A 24,969-nucleotide genomic window follows, 5' to 3' on the forward strand; every position below is an offset into this window, starting at 1 on the left:
CCTTTATTTCTAGACTAGAATCTAGACTACAAATTTTTAAATATGGTTCTCTAAATTTCTAAACCTTACACTCTATTAAAATATCAACATTATAAAATAAAACCCTAGAAATCATTAAGATTTCTTAAGAAATTCAATATTTTGGCATTATAATAAAAACCTAGAAATTTCTGATTTTGCTTTTGCAAGTTCTTAACTCCTACCACTCACTATACAACGACTGTAAATTCTATCACCAAAATTCTGTCATTATAAAATTCTTAAAATCTTGTGAAATAATATCTAGAATTTCTAGATTCTGAGTATATGATAAAAACTTTGAAATTTTCAAATCGGCTTCTCTAGTCTAAATCCACAATCCACTAAAAGTTTGAAATTTCTAGAATTAGGAAATTCTAAGGCTTTAATAAAAACCTAAAATTTTTTAAACATAACTCTGTAGATTTCTATATTGCAAAATCTAGAAATCTCTAAACTACACATTTTTAAATCTGGTTTTGTAAATTTCTAACTTTTACAATCCACGAAGACATTAACATTATAAATAAAAACTTTAGAAATCTGTAAGATTTCCAGAAATTCAATATTTTGGCAACATAAAAAGCCTAGACATTCTGCAAGTTTTTAACTCCTACTATACAATTCTATCACCAAATAATATATAGAATTTAGAGATTCTGAGTTTATAATAAGAACTTCGAAATTTGTAAATCACCTTCTAAAAATTTCTAAATTTACATTCCACTAAGAGCTTAGAATTCTAAAATTCCAAATTTCTGAGGTTTTAATAGAAACCTAGAAATTTTAAGACAAAAATCTGTAGATTTATATTATTGTATGTAGAGTCCACTGAAACAATTAAAACTCAAGAAAACTCTAGACTAGAAACTAGACTACAAATTTTTGAATTTCTAAAGGATTTTAAATTTCACCACTAAAATTCTATTTTTATAAAACTCTAGAAATTTTAGTATTTTGAGAATCTGAGATTATGATAAAAACCTGGACATTTTTAAATCTGCTCCACAATTTTAAAGTACGAGTACACCACTAAAATTGAATTTTATAACTCTAGAAAACTTGCGGAATTTTTAAGTTTTCGGGATTCTAAGATTATGATAAAATTTCGAATTTTTTTAATTGGCCTCTGTAAATTTCCATATCTTATAACTATCTAGATCTAAATCTATAAAAAAATATATTATGTAATGCTAAAATTGTGATTTTATAATAAAATTTTATTTTTTTAAATGTAAGCTTTCTGCAATTTTCAGACAATTGTCGAGATTTACAGAACAAGCATATTTTTTGCCGAATTGCATCGAAATTTCTGAGTGTAAGTAATGACGTAAAAAGTAGCAGTTTAAATTGCTGTTTAGCAACTATGTAATCATAGTATACTAAATCGTTTTCGGTTCGTTAGTCGTAAATCAGCAAATACCGGTTTATTATCATAAATCAGGTTTTATTGTCTGTTTCTTGCAAATTTGATTTTATGTATAGTGTGTGTGTGTAAAACAGGAACAAACATCAGTATTGTTTCAAATTAACAACAAATTTATTAGAGCGCTTTTAAAAAATGCACGATTTATGAGCTGAAGGTTTCGTTTTAATCAAACAAAAATTTTAATTATAATACAGTTTCATCCGAGGAAAGGTCGAAGTAATTAGTAAATAACTTGGAGCCATATGTGGTGAATTAACATGGCAGCAATCCAACAGATAAGCTGAGTCTTCTCAAAACTGTTAAAATCGTGTCGGTTAATCCATGCATCATCATCAATCATAATAAAAGCTAAAGATATTAAGCGTCGAGTGAAGCAAAATGAAGATACGGCGTGATTTATAACGCATATACATACATATCATCAATATTTAATTAAGAATAAAAATTTGGAAGAGAGTCGTGCAAAATATGAGCGTGAAATCTAGGTTTTTCCCCTTTTCAGACTGATTGCTTCTTTATTGTGCACACGAAGGATTGAGCTTATCCCCGATACAAGATTACAACCCTTCCATTACTATAATTAGGCAAATTTTTCGTTTAAAATGATCGGCGCAGTAAATTGAGTTTGTAGAGTAGGTACCTGCGCATTTCCTCGGGAGCACTCTTTGATCCTTGGTATTAATTTCAACTTTCCTCGAGTCGCGTTTGTTCATGAGCGGATGTTCATTTGAATTAGGTGGTTGAGAGGATTCACCCCTATGGTGTACAAATAGGCACAGGCTTGTACGCGCACGTTTAATGGAAGTACATAACATTTTCCATGCATTTATATCAGCCTTATTATTTATGTAGAGAGCCCAAATTAAAAGGCCAAGTTCGCTAAAAGCGGCGAAAATCTTGATACGATTAATAAGAATTTTATCAAATTTTATGTAATTGGCCAGATTAGGAAGTTGTGTCCACAAAAGTAACAAGAACCTTGTATAACTTTATAACTGTAAACTTCTTAAATAAACTCGGTTTGTTTGGAATTCCCGAGCGAAAGAATATTTTCAACTCGGTATTAAACGGACTTTTTGTTTATTTTGTTCAAATTTCAATCAATACCCTTTAGCTTTAGAAAATAGCCCAGTTTATGGATGCTCTATTTTTTTGATGAAAGCCAAACTTTGATAATTTATGACGTAAAGTTTGGAAAAGTTGCACAAACCGACCAAAGAACATATTTATTTAAGTGTGGCGATATAGGAAAAGCTGAAATAGGCTCGATTGCGTGCAGGAAATACCAATCAATATCCTGGGCTTTGACTAACATATTTATAGAATTCGGTTAAAACACTGTCCACACAAAAGTGGAAAAATATGATTCGAGGTCGAATCTCGTAAAAAAATTGTCCCACATTCCAGAAATCTCGTTTCCGACATTATTATTCAAAGGGTTCTAAAAACCACGTTTTTGTAATTCTAAGAATATATATTTAAAAAAAAAATTGGAAAAACATTATTTTTATAATCAAGAATATCTTCATAATTAAAATTTTAATGGCCTTTCTTTTCTGAGATTATAAAATTCCAATTTTTAATATTCTAAAATGGAAAATTTCATTATCAAAACTTTTAATAAATGTTTAGTAATTTTCAGAGCCATTTTCATCACAGACTTTAAAGTCCCTTTAGACTACGAAAGGTTTCAAATGTGACAATTTTTAGTAACAGCAATTAGCACATTTAAAACAACATTTTTTTTTAAATGTTATAACAAAATTAGTCCTAAAAGTTTCAAGTTTGAATTATTTTTAGAAATTAGACTAAGGTCGTGATTTAGCCAGGATATGTTTACGTTATTATCGTCCTGTCCTGTTTTACGTTTGAGTCCTGATTTGTTCCGATTTAAAGACTAACACACCTAAGCATCCAGTTTATTGAGATTTGCACCAAAAACAAAGTGTCTTTCAATATAAAGTTTTCTTTTTGTCGTCATTTGATTTGTAAAAAACTCGACTAAAAGTGGAAATACCTACTTAAAAATCTTATTTAAAATGTTTGCAGAGAATAAAAGAACTCTCAAATCTATTATACAAAAATAAATTGAAATTAACAAAATAAATTAATATGTTAATTATTAGATTAGGGTCAAAAAAATGTTTTTTTATTTTTCATATCAATATTTTGCATCCTATACTCTTATTATATTTAAATTTTTATACAGATACATCAGTAAGACCAATTTTTTTGTGTTCTGGAATAAATTTATTATAATTACTTTTATTAATGTCCTGATTTTGAATTTTCTGAAATTGGTTACTTTAAATAAAACAAAGTTTTTTTGCATTTAAAAATCCACCATTTTAAGTTAAAAAAAATCAAATAGATTCCAAATTTTTTATAAAAACAATGCGAAATTTGCATAATCAAAAGTTTTTTAATTTTTTTAGTTATTAGGAAAAACCGATATTGTTAAACTTACAATATTTGTTTAGATTTTCTAACATTACTTACTTAACTTAATCAGGAATTCTAAAATTCTAGAAATGTTATCACATTTTGCAAATCTTGAAAAATTAGTCCCAAGTCCCAAAAATTTTAACACAAAACCTTTTTTCAGAAATTATAAAATTATTTGAAAAAAAACAACAAAATTCTAACATTTAGGTAAATTTATTATACCTACTATTCAAAAAATGTGAGTTTCTGAAAAAGTTTTGAAGACTGATTATCACATTCCAAACAACATTATTTTTGCCTCAAGATGTCAAATTTCTAAAAATTCAAAATTTTTCTCTAAATTTTAATTATTCTAAAAATTCAGAAATTTTACTGTTTCCTACTTTCCAAGAACCGCATTTCTCATTTAAGAGTTTCAAAAATTCAAAGATTTTCCTAAAACAAAGTAAAAGTTTTATTATTGTGATGTTTTTTTGGTTTATTACGAAAAGTATCACTGGGGTTGACAACATTAGAATAATAAAATCTGAAAATTCTATTTTGCACAAAGATTGGAAAAACATGATTCAAACTGGAGTTTCATCTTGAGTTTTTAATTTAGGTAATCAGCTAATGAGAAATATGTGCGCCTAAAAATAACGTCTTGCCAATTCATAAAATAACTCACAAACTTCCACAATAAAACTTCATGAAGTCTTTACAGAAACAACTCATTTGTAAGAATAATTACCTAATTATTTCTCCTCTGTCCTCGTTTTTGCTAAACGAACTGTTTTAAATTACTTGTTTCGTTTTGAGTGTGTTTAAAAAAATATTCAACACCGTAATTTACCTTAATTGCTCTTTTTGTCAAAAAAAACTTGTGGAGGGCCAAAGTGACTAACTTGAAAATTTATAAAACAAAGTGTTTACTTAGTTTTTTAATGATTAAACGGCCAGTCAATTAAAAGCTGCTGCAATAAAAGTCGCTATTAGTCTTGATAGCAATTTATCGCCTTGCACTTTACTTTTTACAATTAAAACACTCACGTCGGAAAATAAACGAGTTGAAGTAAAGTAGTTGACGTTTGATATTTCCCAGCCTCACACGTCTCGAATTGTTTTTTCGTGTCTTTATTTTCGGAGAGAAAAATATTTGGATGGGATTCATTCGGACGACACTATCATTAAATCTTTATTGTAATAAACAATGGATTTTCACAAGACCTATGACCGACATAATTCATTGACCATTAATGGAATCCTCACAACATAAATAACCGCCAGTTCACGGTTATCGACCTTAACAGATCGGTTAATTTCAGTTTTGGCTTCCTATCATTTATCTTGTTAAAGGGGTGTGTTTTTACAATAACTCTTTTCGAGAAAAATCGACTTCTAAGAGTTAATAGCCACGTTTCCATGCCGTCGCACATGACTGATTCAATTCCAACAGGAGTTACTAGCCGGATATTAACCATTAAGACACTCATGAGAGCAAAGAGGACTTCCTACAAGAGGTGACACATTCTGGAGATAAAGCCCCACGATATTAAGCAACAAATAGGACACTTCTTTCACCAAAACGCAATCTCAAATAAGACATTCGACTTTATTCCATATTATAAGCCTTTCAAAGCAACAATAAAGTCTCTATAAGCTTGTCAGCGGAGACAATATAATTGCTTTCAATTAATTATGCAGTTGATGTATCTCATATTATGTTGCATTTATTAGTAAATTTAGCTAAATCAGCAATCAACAAACTATTTATGGGTTTAAACTGTTTTACTCTCCATCATTTTGAATTTTTTATTTAAAAACATGAATTTTAGTGCATTTATGATTTTGAATTAAGTTAAATCGCAGTACACGTTGCCAAATTGGTGTTAATAGATATTAATCCCAATCTAATTAATCATTAATCAACTAAAATCCCATTTCAATTTTATTTCATGGTGGCAATAACAAATCCACAGTCCATTTAATAGTGCCTTCATTTTTTAACTTTTAAGATGTGACTGTTGAGGTAAAAAAATAATGTTTTAATCGAAAGTTGATAGTTTTCACTTTTTAAAGTAATTCTGCACAATTATTGAAATCACTTTAAATAAACAAAAATTATTATTATTTAAATAACTTCAAATTTATTGAAATATCTACGGATTTTAACTTATTCCAAAGTTACCAATCTTAAAATAAAAAGGTTTTTATTAGCTTAAAAATTTAACAACATTTTTCATCACTTTTAAACATAAGCAAAAAGTGACAAAATATGTGAATACTAAATACAATTAAAAACCCATTTTATTTTTTTATGTTAAATTGTAAACTAAATAAATTATTTAAATTTTAAAGAGTATTATTGTGTTCACACTGGAAGCAAAATGGAAAAATATATCTGTACCTCAGAGCAAAATAGTAATTAACTCCAGTTTTTAAATTTGATTTTATATACATAATTAAACAGCTAGTAAATTACCTGAAGGGTATAAAGCCGTTTTATTTCCATTTGATAAATTTTTGAGAGTCTAAGTAGAATATTAGGAATTGCGTTTTGATGGTTAATACTGTTTTGCTCTGAGGTACAGATATAGAAATAAAAGTTCTAAATATTTATTTTTGTAATGTTTTTAATTTTGTGCAAAAACTTGACTACTATACACTATTATTAACACTATTAATACTAGATATAAATTGAAAAAAAAAATACAAAAAAAATTCTTAAGTATGTACGTTTTATTATTTTCTACATCATTTCTTACAAAGTTTATAAGCTTATGGACCAGTTTACAGCGTTTCAAAATTATGAAATTTATTAAGAATTTTCTTTTTATTAAAATGAAAAAAATGTTCTCCTTTATCCCCGATGGAATTCTATTGGCATTTCAAGATTTTCGCTCTAATCTCTCCAAAAAACGTATTCGCATTCACTAACCAAAGAAATACATTAAAAAACTTTTTTGCATCAAAGCTTTTAACATGAAACAAATTTTTTTCTGTTAAAAACCTTTGCAGTTATTTAAAATAGCTTCTTCGTGTCATAAGTCAGTCTTTCGCGTTAATTCTTAAGAAAAATTGTGAATCCGGGAATTTTATTTGTGCAGTTACTGTGAGCAAATTTCCCGCATTCTGTGGATTAAAGCTGTGCTTTTTTGATGTTTAACACGAGTCTATTTCACGTCGGATCCAATTTATCCTGGCAGAATATTAGTTTTTAAGTCAATCCTCAGCGGATTTGTTTTAATGCCGTTTGGGGTGTTTCTAATCGGCAAAAACAGGATCCGGGAGTATGAGAGAGCGATCCCAAACCGTATCAAATTCCCTCTCTCTAAATAACGCGCTAACAATGTAAGCCAGTTATTTCCTATTCATTACAATAATTAACTGCAGATTTTTCCCCCCTTTTATCGACCGAATTATGACGTATGCAAATAGGCCGTATAAATATTCAGAAACAAGTAGTCGGGTTGCGAGGCACCAACAGCAACAACACTGACAAGTGCTAGAAGCAGATGGCATGCAAAATCAGACAGGAACGATGTTCTAGTGTGAGAAGAATGCCAACTCAATAAGTGGAAGTCACTTGACAGAAAGATATTTGTAAGAAGGCCTTTGAAGACGTTATCGCGTTCGAGACACGATTGGCTTCCAGGGCACGACGACACTAAAACTTTAAATCCAGAAAGGAACTTGTAACATGATTATTTCGTCGAATTATTCTGCACTTGGATAATCGATTTTTGAGGTAGTTAGCAATGACGCAAGCTTTAGGATTTTTTCTTACTACTTTGAAATTGAAAGATCACCTGAAGATTTAGGGTCAAGTGACGGGGCTTTTGGACGTCAAACTTTGAATCGACCGGCAGGATTACAACCCGGAAGTCGTCACTAGCTGTTCGGGGAGATAGCAAGACTGACCTCTCTTATTGAATAAAGTTGGAGCTTCAGAAATACTACAAACTCTACAACCATCACTTTACGAACCGTGAATTTAGCGAAAGTTTGTTTAAGATAAAATATTGATAACATTTTAGTGATGGTGATCGTGATTCAGTTCATTTTCAGTCCTCATTTTAAGAATTAATGCAAGAATTTGAAATAAAAAATAATTAATAAAATAAAAAAGAAAATTGTTATTTAAGCCAGATGATGAAAAAAATTGGCTTAAATTATTCTGCTTTTATTACGTCTTGCCTACGACATAATTTAATTACTGTTAGCCCAGTAGAAAACGAAATAAAAATTATGATAAAACCCACACTGGCACTGGCACCACAGTTTTAGAATGCAAAACAAACGTCCCCTCTGCTTTTATAAAAATTAAAACAAACATTTTAAATTAATTTAGTTTTCGTCGATCAAAAAACATCACACTAAAGTTGAAAATCTTGTCTCGAATAGGAGGTGTACATTATGTTTATTATCGCAATTTTTTTCAATTACACAAACACACGCATTTGTAATTGCATTCAAATTTGAACTAAGATAAAACTAAAGAAGTCTGTGCATCACGTTAAATATTAAATAAGAGTCTGCAAAAGTGCTTCTTTACGGACTACTTTGGGTTACTTTACATATTACATTTAGTTCATTTTACGAACGATTTCAAAATAATTCTTTTAAACTCTGCTTTAAAAATAAATTTTTATCCTAATAAACTTTCTTTATCCCAATCCCAACATACGAGTACTTGTCACATTTAGCCTTCAAATTCGTCCCAAAATAGTAATAATAAATTACAGATTTATTAAGATTCACAATAGTTCAAAATAAGATCAAATATGTAGATATTTTGAATCGATAATTTTAAAATTATAAAATTAAATTTAAAATTAGTTAAAAATAAAACTAGGACTTATTAGGCACTAAAGTACTTATTTATTTTTTGTTCATAAACTTTTTATTAATTTTGAATGTTCCAAATGGAAAATAAATTATTTGGCCTTTTTTATCAAACTACTCGTAAATATCTCTTTCATAGTTTGTTGTGGAATTAAAAAAAACCTACTTCGCAGAGAAAAAGCTTATTAATTTTCTGCACTCAATAAATTATAAGAGTAGCTACGACAATAAAACACAAAAAAATAATGAAAATATTATCAAAATTTAAATAATAAACAGCTTTTTCACAAAAACCACATGTATTTAACATTGAATTTAATACTATGCCTACAGTTTACTGAAAAACACATAATTAATCAATCCTAAGAACTTTTTTTGTAATTTCTTTTTTTATTTATAGTGTTAATATGTATAGTAGTCAAGTTTTTGCACAATATTAAAAACATTTCAAAGTAGCTATTTATGCAACAAGTTACCGTGTAAAAGAAATAGAATTATAAAAAATGGTGATGAAATTATAAGCACTTAAAAATATAAATACATATTCAAGAAAATGTGTAGAAAAAATACAACAAAAAAATTAGCAAGTGGTTAAAAAAGTAAAAAAATGAGGTAAAACAAAAGTAATTTGTATTTGTAAAAAGCATTTAATATAAGACAAAACAAAGTACTGTGCTTTTAATGGAAAAAAAAACGTCAGAATTAATAAAAAAATGCAGGTAGTTTTATAGTCTAAAGTAAAAAAATATTATTAAGAGTTTTAAAATCTCTCTAAAAAATATAATTTTTAAATCAATAAATAAAATTTAAATAAATAACTAATATATTGTATTGCATTTTCAATGTTGTCTACACCTTTGTATATGTAGTCTGCAATAAATTTGTAACAAGACATTTAGCATTGCGTTCGCTGATCGATAAATTTTGTATGCAAAGTTTCATGAGAAAACAAGAGTCGTCGTAGTTCAAGAATTGGCTAAAAATAAGGCGACGCAATAAAACTGGATGTTTATGGATTTTCATATATTTTTCATGTTCGATAAATCATCGTTTTCTCTTTTGATGAGGTCCAATATCTGATCATGGGGCAATTCTGGCCCGAATCTGATCTCGTTTCTTTCTCAATTAACAGCAGCCGTTGCAAAATGAATTTTTATTAGGGAAATTAGCAAAGCTCGGCTATTGTAGAAGCTCCTGAATTACGACATTGTTTTAAAACTGGCCTCAGCTTTTTATTACTCGCTGCATAAATTTATCGCCCTTAGCGAAGCCGAAAAAACGTGCAAATTTTCAATAGCCGCAAAAAATCTACACAAAACGGAAATTATAATATCACGTCACATAAAACAAATTTATGGTTAAATTTATTGTTATTTGAAAATAAAATTAATTTCAGCGTTTTGATCCGAATTGTTTTAATGTTTCGAGGGGAAAATTTTAATTAAGGATCACCTGTCAAAATAAGCACGGCTGGCGACGTATTGAAACTCTTTTAAAAATAGCCGAGACTAATTCGTTTCTTTCACATGCTGGTTGTCATATAAGAAGAGAAAAAATATTTTTACTTTTAGAAATGTTATCTTAACACGCACGGATTATTTTCACACTGGGTCACTGAAACGTAAAGCTCGGGAACAAAAATTCAAATAAAACAGACTATTGATGTTTTTGTTTTCCATATTTCCCCATTTCCATTTTAAGAACGGAGAAAATTATCAAACGGTTCTCATATCCCGTTGCTTGATTAAACCTTTGTCAGTAAATCAGAGAGAATTGTTTACAACAAAAACAATTTTTCTATTATGTTTGTTTCAAACAAGTAAATACGGCTTTTGATACGTAATTTACTCGGGACTTAAATTAATTTCTACTCCACAAAAGAGAATTTAAATTATGCATTTTTTACCGACTTTATCAGATTTATAACCGAATCAAATTGCAACTGAACATTTAAATTGTTTTGTTAATTCATTGTGTATAGACAAAATCAATCAAATGGCCGGCCCTAAACACACAAATGGCCGCTAACATCCAATCACTAATTTATAATCAAGCCATTCTAACTAATTTAACTACGTAACAGACTAACAGATCTTTTATCTACAATTCTACATCAAATGACTCAATCTTAATCCAAAAAATAATGAATCAGTTCCAAGACACCCCAAATTGACAAAAAACAATCTCAAGTTGAACTATTTTTTCCGTAAACGATCAAAAAGTGCCCTAAAACTACTTGTAGAACATTTTACAGCTTTCACGCGATTTTTTATATAGTCAGTCCATTAATATTTTTTGATATTTTATTATAAAAAATGTTGGGTTTTCATTCGCTCAACAAATAAGTATTATAACTTTTAAAAACCAACACACATAAGAAACAAATTAATTTTACATCAAATTAAGATCTTTTAAAATTCCCCTTTGAAACTAAGTATTACTTGTAGCCTAAGTTAGTAAAATTTAAAAAAAATAATTTTACGACGTTTAACTACAAATAAATAATATTGCAAAATTGGCAAACTTTTTAACTTAAAAAATAAAAAATAACGTAAAACCTGTACTATTTATATCTATTTGTTTAAATTTTTGCAACTTTTTTTTCAACTTATTTTAACTCTGTTTCAACTTTACTTTCGTCGGTGCTTGAGTATGTTTTGATTTGAACGAGTTTTTGTTCGCAGGTGTCCATAACGCCACTCCCTTGCTTTAAGACCTCGCTGATGGTCTCGAAATAATAATATCTCTCGTAAAACGAGTCGCCAGTTTATTTTTAAACCGCTCATTAGTACTTTATTTGACAATTTCCTGAATACACTGCCAGCTGTGAAGTTTCAAATATAGCAAAGCCGGTAGCAATAATTAAAGGCAACAAACTCAGACGAGCGAAAGGGTATTTTCCCCTTTACGTCAACGGCAGATGCACTCCTAATAATTCCTCTATCCCTAAATTATGCACCTGACACTTTTAGAATTTTTCGTATAAATAACAAAAAAAGAGATTTAGTCGGCGAACAGGAAAAGTAAGAAAGAGGCATTCCTCAAACCTATCACACAATAGGGTCAATACAGCTTTATCTCGCGATGAATTGTTCAGTTTTGTAAAAACGACGAAACAAAGCCCGGCTTTTTCCTCCTCCTAGATTCAATTTGTGTATTGATTGTCGACCTACAATGTCAAACTTTTCGTAATACTACTGATGGCATCTGCTCCAAGTTCCAAAGTCAAAACAGATACCTGTCTTTACCCTCCACTTCTCGCGAGTAAACCGAGAATATTGGAATTTCTACACAATTTGACAAGACATCGCCAAAGAGCTGCATTTCGACGTTATTGCACCGACAACTGTAATAACAATTTATTGATCTTCGACACAAGTTTCAATCGAACGAAATTAGCGAAACGACGACACGATTCAACACTTTGTAAAACTGTTAGTGGGTCTTAAAATGTCATAAAGCGACCAGTTGTGGCTCTATAAATACTGACGTAATAAAAATACTTGCTGGAATCGTCTCGTGCTGACAGCTCGCGAGGACTATTTACGTCTTTATTATTGAACAAAACGGAAGTACATTAAAAATTCATTAGCGGATTCCCTATTTCAAGAATCTTCTTGTTTCATTTAAAAAACCTTTTTAAACTTTACCACAAAAACGGTACTTATCGACAAACCAACAACTTTCTTTAAATTATAAACAAGCAACAACTGCAAACTTTCCAAATGAAACGAAAAAGATCTTAATGGAAGTCGATTACATTCAATATTTTATTTCCTCAAAGCTGTCGAATAAATATGTAAAAGCGTTGATTAAAGAAAGTGCATTGACGAAACTTTGCTTGAATAAACCAAGTCCCGACAAAAAATTATGAGTGTAGCGCTAAAATTCGCCCTCACCCTAATCTTAATCAGATTAATCTTCCCCAAAACCCGTTTCATAAAAAGGGTAAAAAGTTCGTCGCGAAAAATTCGTCAATTTTAATCCCGGAATCGATTCAACGAGGGAAATAATAATTAATTCAGCCTACAGGACGACCCATAATTCGACAAACCAGCAAGCGTTTTATCTATTTTTCAGGCCTGGCAAGGAGTAAATCAAATTTTCTCTCCTTTAAAGCTTTACACAGTTCAACATAAAACATCAATAATAATTTATTAGACATATTTTTTTATGAAAGGCAAACTAAATAAGAAACAGAAAATGAGTAATAACTTAATATTTTTAGACAAATATTCAGCAAAAACTATAAATAATTGAGTTATCTTTTGTCAAATTTTAACAAAACATGCATGGAACAAGAAATACTATGAACTGGACAATAACCATTAATATTTTTTAGTTTGTTATTTCCCCTCAACGATATTTTTTCAAGTATAAGAAAATTATAAAATTTTTCTTATTTTTATACCTCAAATTTTTTCCTAATAGTTACTAGGTACCACCATATGTGTTTTTAGAATAATTCTAAATATACCCTGTATACAGGGTGCGCCAGAACTCGCGCCCCAGAGAAAAATGCCATATAAGGTAAGATACCAGGAACATGGAAAAAATGTTAAAAAATTTTATCTATAAAAATTTCGAAGTTATGAGGGTTTAAATTTTGCAATTTGACTCTATTTATTCCTGTTGGAAAAATAATTTTTCAAGTTTTTTTACTATAGGCTATTAAAAGAGGAAACAAGGAAACTGTATCCTAAATTGTAGCTCTGTTCAATGTTATTTGTGGGGTTTATTGGCAAAATTTTTGTACATTTACTAGATGATTATAAAAAATTATATATATAAAATCATCAGTATCATTAAATAGACATAAAAAATGTCAAATGTCAAAAAAATAAATGTCAAATTTTTTTGACAGATAGAATTTTTAAACATTTTTTTTCATGTTCCTGGTATCTTACCTTACTTGAAAATTTTCTCTGGGGCGCGAGTTCTGGCGCACCCTGTATTCAATTAATTTCACCCTGGTTTTAATTTCAGATAATTAAAAAGCCCCAAATTCGCCGTGAAATCGTGTTGAGATTGAGCCTCAATATTTCACTAATTAGGCAAAATGCATGGTTTATTTTCTACTACAACTATTTTTTTGCGTAAAATTTGCTCATTTCGTTAAGGAAACTAGGGCCTCGTTTCTCATTTAGCATATAATTAGGGCATATGAACCCCAGCATCAAAACTGTGGAGTCAATTAAGCGTTTTATCTTTGAGTGGCACATTTTACCTCCGCAAATGATTGCCACAAACATTTCTCGTCCATTTCTAAATAAATATGTTGCGACTTTGAAAAATAAGCGTCGATTTTGCGTGACACCATTCATCTATAACTCGTCAATAATTTCTGCTTTATGTCACATTTCTTATTTCATCTCTCCAAAACGAGTTGCTGATCTTTGACACTTCTTTCTAGGCACAAATTTTTCACTTTTTTCGATTCGGAGAGAAAATAAATCAAAACGTTACTCACATCTTTCTCGCTTCTGCAAAGATTAACAGCGAGGATGAAGTTCTACCATATTAAAAATTAAGACGCTCTTAAGTTAGAAAGCGCTTTTTTATTGCGAGAAAGTTTTGGCGAAAATGAAAAAGATACGATTTATTTCGATAGGGTTTGTTGCAGTGCCAACAATTTCGAAGAACGAATTAAAAAAAAACTTTTGCTAAATTTTTTTTACAGTTTCATTCATTTCTGATGGCCTTGTCCGATCTAATAAACCGCCATGTAAAAAATTGACCCCGTCTTTCAAATCTCAAGAAAACGTTTCAGCTTTACTGATTAAGAGAGCGTTTTGACAGAAGAAATAGATTTTATTTGAAATAACTAGTTGTTACGTGATATCCTTGATATGTGAAATATTTCAAAGCACTGGATCAATAGCAAGATATTAATTAACACATCAAAGTTGCATAAATAAAGACTAAACAAGACGGAGTGTTTAAAATTCATAAATTTGTATGCATATGCAAATGCAAAAAGTCATCCCAAATCCCCAACTTCATTATCCGAAACCAAAATTTGTATGCAACAGGTATCGATGATTAGAGTTCGATTTTCAATTTATTGAAAGAAGCTTCAATACACAAACCGAGACAATTGCTTTGGTCAAAACGTCATGCGATAATAACAAATTAGGACAATTTCTATGAAAAACATAATCTTGTTCCCAACTTTCATTAAACCACCCGTCAGTTCCTTAATTTCCTGCAATTTGTCCTGATAAAAGACCCACTTTTTGTAACAAACAATTGTAATTTTTTTAAGGGAGTGTGACCCACAACTAACCTCCAAATCCCTTCAGTCCATCCCTGATTCACAAACCACAGCACTGTAAAATTCGCGAAAAATATCCAAAGCTCGAATTTCCGGTTTCAGTAAACATATTCGCGCGCTTTTGCAGGAAAGAGTGACGTGTACACGACGCCGTCCTGCTGTAGACTGCAGCAGGATTTACACGATAGCTTGGCGTCCCCTCCACGACTCTAGTTTGAGCTTTAATCATGTTGGGATACTTTTGAATCGAGTGGATGTGTCATATTTCAGGAAAGAAAAAGTTTAACATAAAAAACGAAAGATTTTTTACAAAACAACATATTTAAATAATGGCGTGGTTGGAGCTTTGGAATCTCAGAGATACCATTTTTGTTTCATTTCTCTCGATATCATATCTGAAGTAACTTGACCGGACTCAAGATTACAGTGTAATTTCAAGAGGATTTCAGATATTATTTTTTCCAAAATGGAAGCTTTGAGCTTTGCAATACAATAAAATGTAGAAAATGTTTTCTCTAATAGCATTAAAATAGGCTTTTTAAAGTGCATTAGCTATTAGTGTTTTTTATTTTACATATTTATTTGAAGCTTTTACCTGATTTATTAAAAATAAAACAGTGTGTTTCAACTCCAAACTGTAAACAAAAAAAATGTGCTTAAAAATTCCTTTTTTTCAAAAATTAAACATATTTTTTACCTTGAATTTGTAAAAGATTGAATTAAATGACTACAATTCAAAATTTTGTTTTAGAAAACTTCTCGTTGAACATAATATCCCAGAATTTTTTAAACTTATAGTATTAAACTTTACAAAAAAACTATTTCAATAGCCCTGAAGTTGATTAATTATTACGAGTAATAATATCATTTTGAAAAGTTGTTCTTTGTGAAAAATCGGTTACTTTCTTGGTTTGCTCGTGAATTTCCATTAGCAAATCGAATTTCTTTTTTATAAATATTTCATTTCCTTTATGAATTTTTTACTAAAAAAGTCGTGTTTGTGTGCCCATTTTTTGCTTAAAAATGAAAGAATTTGAAATAAATTTTCTCATCGTCATTATTATTTAAATCAGACATCGCGATTTTCCCTATTAAACAAAAAATTCCAGTTGTATTTTCATTTTACACTAAAACCTCTCCCCGTAAAAACCCTCGATGTTAATGCAAAGTGAGTTTTTGTTCGTCTTGAAAGAAAAATTTAATAATACTTCCAATCCCCCCTCACACGACAAAAACAAAGTCGACAATTTCAATTCGCTAGATTTCTTGCAATTACTTTTCAATTAAGTCAAGGCTGGAACCGGAAGGTATAATTTCATTCCGATATCTTCGATTTTATCACCGATCTCTGATTTACTTTTCCAATTTTCCACGACGATATTCTCGCATTTCCGGTGATTCTTAATTTGATTGCAGATCTTTGAAACAAAATTAGTATTACGTTTGAAGTGGTTGGGTGATTACATTTTTGCTTGAGCTCGGACTAATTCAGTTTTCCACGAGTTTAGACGCTTAATAATTAATTCGACTAATTCGTAAATTTAGTGATCGGAGAAACCAAAATAAAAATATTTCAATCTGAATCAAAATTTAGTCTAATCTTTGATCTAGCCATAAATATATCTCACTAAGTGACGCAAAAATGTTATTTTTGGACAATTTAATCTAAATGCAAATTTATTTTTTGATGCGATGGCAAAACAGAATTATTAAATTAAAACTGCACAAATCACTCATTTCAAAACAGGCGAACATTGAGTCGTTTGTTGCAAAATAAAACAAATTTATTTTTAATCAATAATCGACAATTTATACTGTATACTGAAATAACAAAATAAAAACCAATTCAAAAAGTGAATTAAATTAGATTTTTTCTAATTAATTTTTATTTTATTCAAAGCCTATTTTGTTCTCGCTTAAAAATCAGTAATCGTTGTTCCTGAAACATTGATAAACTAATATTAAAAAGCACAAAGTTTCCATTCTGATTAAAATTTAATTATCATGAACGTTCTTCGTTTTTTTGTAATTAACAAAATCTCCCGAAAACTTACAACAAACCAGGTGCAAGTTTGTTAATTAAAATTCAACGTCAAGAAGAAAAGAAACATTAAGAGGTCAGCAGTACAGTGCAGGGCGCGTCTGTTTTGACCGTAGTATATTCTCTACTTAAAAAGCCAGTACGAGCTGAAAGCTTTTACTTTGTAAAACAGCAACAGACCGAAACGTATGTGACAGGCGGAGGGAAAAGCTCAATTAAATGAGACTTGGCGGCATTTATGAAATATTAAACAAACACGCATTATGCAGCTTGTATGAGCTCAAATACCTGACTTTATTAGAGCAGCGAAAGTTCCAAGGGAGTAAAAGGGATTCAGCAAGCTTTCACCACGAAGAAATTTGAAACGGAGAAGGTTTCTACTTTTAAAATTTAACCCAAAAGTGGCGCCATATCAAAAGGGGAATACAGTCGTACCGGGTTAACTAACTTGCAACAATTTCATTAGAGTTGAAAGCAAGTACTAGCTTTCGTTTGTTTTAAATGATTTTAGTTACGTCTTTTGTAATAAAGATAACTTTGTTGTGTAATTGTAACTTTTGGTTCTTTAGCCTCCGATTTTTGTCGATCTTTTCATAGGCATTATGACATTGATCTAATTTAATTTTTTCAGATTGTCTTTGTTTACAGAATTTTTTTTATGCGATTATTGCATATACCTATTGAAAAAACACAAATAAAAAATTAATCATAGTGAAACATATTTAAGTATTAATATTTTGAGATCAAAAGAGTGATTGAGAAACAAAATCATAGAAGTTTAAATAAAAACAATAAAAAAAACTGCAATAGACAAATTAATGATTGTCCACATTTTAACAAGTCTTAAATTTGAGAATATCTTAATTATTAGGCTTTTAATTTAACTGATTATTTTAAACCAGATACTTTTTTATTTGTTTGGTGGTTTAAAGCCCGATTTTCTGAAAAACTTCTGTTGACATTTATTTTAACTTAATTTAATTAATTAAACTTTTTTAGAATTTTTGTCTTTATTTATAGCAAATATGTAAAAAAAAATAAACCTGTTAGTTTTGTACTGTTTTTTTACAACTATCTTTAGTAGCTCGATATTTTGAAAAGCATTTCCTGACTGATATTTTTGAAATTTCAGAATTTCTTTAATTTTTTTGTTTTGCTAAAAACTTTTAAAAAATGATTAAGTTAACATTGCTGCATATAGGGTGCGTCAGAACTCGCGCCCCAGAGAAAATTTTCAAGTAAGATAAGCTACCAGGAACATGGAAAACATGTTTAAAAAATTCCAACAGAAATAAATAGATTCAAAGTGCAAAATTTAAACCCTCATAATTTCGAAATTTTCATAGATAGAATTTTTTTTCATTTCATTTTTTCCATGATCCTGGTATCTTACCTTATATGGCATTTTTCTCTGGGGCGCGAGTTCTGACGCACCCTGTATAGTTTTTAAATCTTTTCAAACTGTTTTGCAGCTCAATATTTTAATATTTCAAAGTTTCACTGACTAAATTTCTTCTCATTTGACTTGATTTAGTGTATAAATAAAGAACATCTTTTTTTGAAAACCGATTCTTAAAAAATCTTCTTTTATAGTCGTTCCCAAAAGCTATTTTACAAACTCATTTATGTCCTTAAAACGAGGTATTTTCGGACTCAATAATAAAATACCTAAAATAGTTACTTTAGGTAAAAGTACTTAAAATACTGTTTTTCCTATAAGTACGCTCCCAAAAACACCTATTTTACGGACTCATTTAAGTTCTTAAAATGAGTTTTTTTTTTGTAATTTGCCTCCATGTCGATTCTCTAATAGACATATTAAAGAACGCGAGGTCATCAGTTGCGATGTCTTAATAGTCAAAAGGTTTTAAAATGAAGACATTACCAAACGTAGCAACAATCCCTAATAAATCGATTAAAGTATAAAAAATTGTTTAAAAACGGCATAAAAAAAGCAATTTACAAAAAAAAAATAGTATAAAAGACTCGTTTCATAAGACCTTAAAGCTCTCATTCGTAGCTACGCCACTGGTTTTTTAAACTTGAATTCGTGCTTCAAGATGGTCTTATAAAACTTGTTCTTTAATATACTATTTTCGAACACAATAAAATATTACCGGAAATAGTAATTTATATTATATTTTTTACTAAAAAAACACACAAAAACACTATTTTAAGTACTGTTTTATATTTTCAACTATTATTTTCAAAAAATTAATCAACATAATAAAAGGTTTGAATGTGTTTTTCGAAGTTTTAACAAAAAAATATTGTTTGTAACATGTGTCCAAAAAGTTTTGCAGACTTATCTGCTACTTTAGACTCGGCTTCGCCTCGTCCGGAAACTTCAACAATTTTTCCGCAAAAACTGTATTACTAAATTACTAAATTTGCACCTTAAAACATCTTGTTTCGCTCATTTTTATGTGTTCATTTTTTTTATTTTTTTTCAAAATTATTGTATATTACATACTTACATTAGATTAAATAAAAACTTTGCTAATAAATCTAAACAATAAAAATATAAAAGAGTATACAATGTGACCCAAAATTCGTAATATATCATTATAAAAACACAAGAAACGTCGAATAAATGTTAAAAAAACTTGCCATAATAATATGTAAATTTTTATTTTTATTTAATTTTAAGACTTAACATTTTATTCCTGTTCAAAATAGTGATGAAAAACAAATTCATATTTCTAAAGTTTTGCTTAAGAGAAAGCATTTAAAAAAATTAAAAACAAAAAATGCAATTTTCAGTTTTTTTTCTAGATGAACGGGAACGTTGTAACACATACAGGCTGCGCCAGAACTCGCGCCCCATAGAAAAATGCCATATAAGATAAGATACCAGGAATGGAAATAATGTTAAAAGTTATGAGGGCTTAAAATTTGCACTATGACTCTATTTATTTCTGTTGGAAAAATAATTATTATAATAACAAGTTTTTTTGCTATAGGCTATTAGAAGAAGAAACAAGGAAGCTGTATCCTAAATTGTAACTCTGTTCAATGTTATTTGTGGCTTTTATTGGCAAAATTTTTGTCCCTTTACTAAATAATTGTAAAAAAACATATACAAGATCATTAGTATCATTAAATAGATATAAAAAAATCAAATGTCAAAAAATAAATGTACAAATTTTTTGACAGATAGAATTTTTTAAATATTTTTTTCATGTTTCTGATATCTTACCTTACTAGAAAATTTTCTCTGGGGCGCAAATTCACCCTGTATACAAAATAAATCTATTGGGAACACTAAATTATTGGTAATCTTTCTAATTTGCTATATCAGTTTTAGGTGACGGCTAAGTCGCCCGTCGAAAAATAAATGACAATTGCCTATAAAAGTTTGACGTTTGAATTTGAAAGTCAAAGTTGCCAACCTAAAATTATAATAAATTTGAAGTAAAAAGTCACAATCATTTACAGTCACTCGGTCCAAATGCACTATTTCAGGCTCGTATAATGTCGCAAAAGTGACTAATTTGTGTTTTTTTCAATCCAAATCGCGGCTGAGTCTCTCAAAAAAATCTTTAAGAGGTTGTGGCGTATTTGGCGATTCGTTTTAACGATCCTTCAGGCTAGGGTCCGTTGCTTCTGTCAGCAACATATCATCTTTATCTCCCATTCTGACCCTGACTTACTCTTTCATTTCCGTCTTTATTTCACACTTCGGCTACGTATTTTTGCAATAAACACCATCTGACGATGGCGATTTATACGACAAGTCGCACCACCCGAATAATAATAATTCATTGGTGATAATTCAACGAATCGATACCCTCAATATAATTCCGATTGTCTGTCTAATATTTTATCAGAGTTTCATGTAAAAAATGATGAGAGTGGGGTTGGAAGCGTATGTTAATAAGTGATTGTTAGATTAATTTTCTGGGGCGTGTATTATAGTAACACGGAGATTATCTTTGAGCCAAATCCAGTGCCAAGGGTATTGAGCAAATCTCCAACATTAGCTAAAGTGTAGGAGGAAACTTGTATTAAAGCTGATCATTACTTCACCCAAACAATACCTTGAACTAAATTCGCTTTTGATAATTGTTGAATTTTTATTACCGATAAATTTCCCGATTTTCCCCGGCTTTTAATTACGTAAATACATCACGAATAATTCCCCTACACGATGCCAACTTAATTAGTACATAATTTCAACTCCCTGCAAAATAATAACCTTTCCAGACGATTCAAATTTCGCTTAATCTCGAAATTACTCGACTCTTTTAAATTTCAAGTTATTTTATTATTTATGTATTCGCAACACGCCGCCCCGAATAAATTTCAGTGTATCAGATAATCTGACAGCTCACTGCACATCAGCTATTCTCACGTTACACCACTTTGCCGCCGAATTCAACATACTTTCATCAAAGATGCAAGGGATTCCCCGACGAAAAACCACCGCCGATTGCCTAATTTACTAACTGAGAGACTTATCCTAGCTCGTGAATTGTTTATATTTCATCATCATTTGTATTCACCCCGGGCGACGATAACGGGGTGGGAGCGTCTTTAACACGTGTAAACTGGGGCATGAGCGCGCCTAATCGACCCACAACTCATGGGCCTCCGCCCCAACCAAACAACGGTTCAATCAGAATTAAGCGACTTGATCAACACGGTACGACTGCAATTTTTACAAGGTTGGCAACGAGGTCAACGACCATTAAACGTCAATTTTAATATTTGAGCGTGGCCAGTGTTGCCAGGTGTGGTAAATTTTCACCACATCTGATGATTTTCATCTTAGTCTGGTGATTTGCTGAAAACTTTTGTAAAAATTCTAATATCTGGTGATTTTTATTAGAAATGAAAAAAGACGTTCCTCGAGCATTGTCCACGTTTTCAACCAGAAATTTGATTCTTTCGTCAAGTTTTTTCAAAAAAGTCGAAAAACCACCAAATTGCTTAAAAATAGTTGTTTATTTTTTACAGGATCGAAAATGACAATTTATTTTTGTTTTTTTTTTCGAATACTTTTTCAGCAAGAAACACAATTCTATCGCAGAATTTCGTTAAAAACAATCCAAAAACTTGACCAAAAGTGTTCAACGTGCGTTTTTGAGATAAAAACAAAAAATTCCAAAAAATCTCGTTAAAGCAGACAAAAAAATTAAAAATTAAATCAAAATTGATATTATTTTTAGTTTCTTGAGCCCGACTTACTTTGTTTTTGAACCAGAGGCTCATTTATTTTGCAAAATCTTATCCAAACACGCTTAAAAAGCACAAAAGTAGTTGATATTCATGTTATTTTGTTTGTTTCATTCGATTTAACTGATTTTTGAGCAGAAAAGACAAAAACAAGCCGAGTATGGTTTTAAGCACGTTTTTGAACAATCTCAGGTTATTTGCGAGATTTCGCTAAATCAATCTGAAAAATCAACAAAGTCAAAAATTTCTTTTAAAGTTTTAGCACGTTTTTCAGCTAGAAACGTAAGTATTTCACAAAATTGTTTAAAAACAAGCCAAAAAAAAAACACAGTATTAGGCCGAAAATAATATAATTTTTTTCTTTTCCAAAAGATCAAGCAGATTTTTAAGCTGAAAACTGTTTTTTCGCAAGAGTTTGCCATAAGGTGTCAAAAATCACTAAATTGTAATAAAAAAATTATATTATAATATTTTACCTAACTCTTAGGCTTTAACTTAATTATTTCGTCAAAGTTTCTCGAAGAAAAAATAATCGAAAACCACCACATGGGTTAAAAATAGTTTTATTTTATTTCAAAATAAGAGTATTACTAAATACAGTCAAAAATAACAACTTATTTTAGTTTTTTGAATGCTTTAGCAATTAGAAAAGAAATTATTTTGCAAAATTTTGCCAAAAACAAGCAAAACTTAATTCAGCAAAAACAGCTACTTTTTGTCTTTTCTGAGTATTTAAGGATGTTTTTAAAAGATAAAAACNAAAAGATTCGAAATATTGCATTGAAACAGACTAAAAAATCGAAATTGATAAAAATCTTGTCCAAAACCACAAAATTTAGTCGAAAATGCTTTTTAAACACATTTTTGTATTAAAATCTCAAGTTTTTCGCTAGATTTCGCTAAAACAAACTAAATAATCAAAAAATTATGTGTAGAATTAAATAATTTTTTCATTTTTCTGGCGTTTTAGCACATTTTTCAGCAAATATTTTGCAAAATTTTATTAAAAACAAATCAAAAACTCACAAAATTAGGCCGAAAAGCATGTCATTTTTGCTTTTTTTCCAAGAATTTAAGTACATTTTGAAGCTGAAAACTGCGTCTTTTCGCGAGATTTTGCCATACAAATCATAATATGATGAAAATTTGGCAAATTTTTCAGCTCGGATCTGATGAATTTTATGTTTTTGATCTGACATCACTGTGCGTGGCTCATCTGAAAGAGATAATAATAAAATCACCCTCTACCCATTTTATGCTATTTAAATGTGTTAAGTCAGTTTCTGACGTGCCATAAAATTTTACGATCTCTATTAGTTTTCCCCCTTTGCATTGGAAAGTAGACTAACTTTTCACGATTTATTTTAAACTTATTTTACGATTATGTTGTGGTTAAGTCGACTAAATAAAACTTAAGGTGATTGAGGAGCGAGTAAATAAAGATTCGAAAATAGAGCAAACCAGATGTGACTCTGAGCGTAATTAAGTATCGAGGCGTTTGTAATTGGAGTGAAATTTTAATACAGCCCATGAGGGAAGAAAGATTATTAACTTCCTTGTCACAAGAAATTATTCAAAGCTCATTAGATAATAAGAGGAAAGCAATAACCTTCGGAAAGCCTAACCTAAGTGTGTTACCGTCATGAGCAAGTTTGAAATTCTATTAACTCACGATGTGTTTTTCCTCTCTTTTGAAAAAGCTCTGTGAGTGGGATTTGGCATTCAATATACGATACGTAGACACACCCTACTTGTTCGTAGAAGGTGTTCATCAATAAAAGATGTCTGTAAAACAACAGGAAACGTTTATTTGGAAATAGAGCCGCGCCTTTTCGTTGAACATTTGTTCTCACACGTGAAAAATTAGAGACTTTGCTAAGTGTTTTTAAAATTCTCTTCGAGAAATCTAAGGATGATGGTTAGTGGAAGAGTGAATAGAGACGAAATGACAATACATAAACCCCAACTAAATATAGAGCTCCGTTAATGGCACTCTCCATCATGACGTGCGAACGTCATCACTGTTAGAGCGTTTTCATCTATTTTATGATTAAATCCACCAAGGATGTGATTCACGGTTTTACAACTTATATTACATTTGGATTTACAACAGCTTGGAAACTTTGGGTTGTTACTTTATAAGAGCAATTCAGAGTTTCTTAAAGAAACTACCACCTTTCGATTCAACGGGACGATTAATCAGATGTTAATAATGTAACTAAAAGAAGATTGATGGTCTATTCAAACGGCTACATTGAAAATAAATACACCGAAAGAAAAGTGAAAAGACGCTACAGGAAGTAGTTTTTAATATCGATCACCGGAACTATAAAATTTTGTAATTAATTTTTTATTATGGCTTTATGTTACGTAAAAATCAGGATTTAGCTCTATGTTTTCCCGAATAGCTGACAGGTTAATGTTTTCGGGCCGGATTTAGATTTATAGATAATAAAATTTTATGATTTTTTCGGACAAATAACAACAACGAGACTTTTGGAGAAGATTCATTTCCACACAAGAGTGGAAACTCAACTTTTCTCTCGTATTGTTTGACGTTAATTTGCTGGTTTTCGGCGGTCATTTATTCCATCAATCATGGTGTAATTTAAAGTGGCTTGATTGTCTCTCAGTTGATTATTCATATCCGGTTAAATCGAGCTCGTCTCGTCGCAATTAGATAATTTAATGATCCATGTCAAAGTCTGTACCGGTCAACAATACCACCATTTCCCTCTTGAAGAAGTATCATCGATCAGC

At 30.1% G+C, this 24,969-nt stretch overlaps 2 protein-coding genes across 3 annotated transcripts in view; one reads left to right on the top strand and one right to left on the bottom strand.

Moving 5' to 3' along the window:
• Positions 1 to 15,135, bottom strand: part of LOC123008285 (protein artichoke) — a 43,349-nt gene extending 28,214 nt beyond the window's left edge. The window contains exon 1 of one of the 2 annotated variants that reach the window (XM_044404052.1): positions 15,003 to 15,135. The gene's annotated coding sequence lies outside the window, so the exon portion shown is untranslated. The remainder of the gene's footprint in view (positions 1 to 15,002) is intronic. The other variant, XM_044404051.1, reaches the window with a different exon arrangement.
• The window catches only part of LOC123007621, a 65,774-nt gene that overhangs the window by 19,314 nt on the left and 21,491 nt on the right, over positions 1 to 24,969 (top strand). The gene's annotated exons all lie outside the window — the stretch shown is intronic.

Source organism: Tribolium madens, unplaced genomic scaffold (genome assembly GCF_015345945.1).
Source record: "Tribolium madens isolate multiple individuals breed KSU strain unplaced genomic scaffold, Tmad_KSU_1.1 Scaffold_3;HRSCAF=73;Tcas5.2_LG2, whole genome shotgun sequence".
NCBI classification, from domain to species: Eukaryota; Metazoa; Arthropoda; class Insecta; order Coleoptera; family Tenebrionidae; genus Tribolium; species Tribolium madens.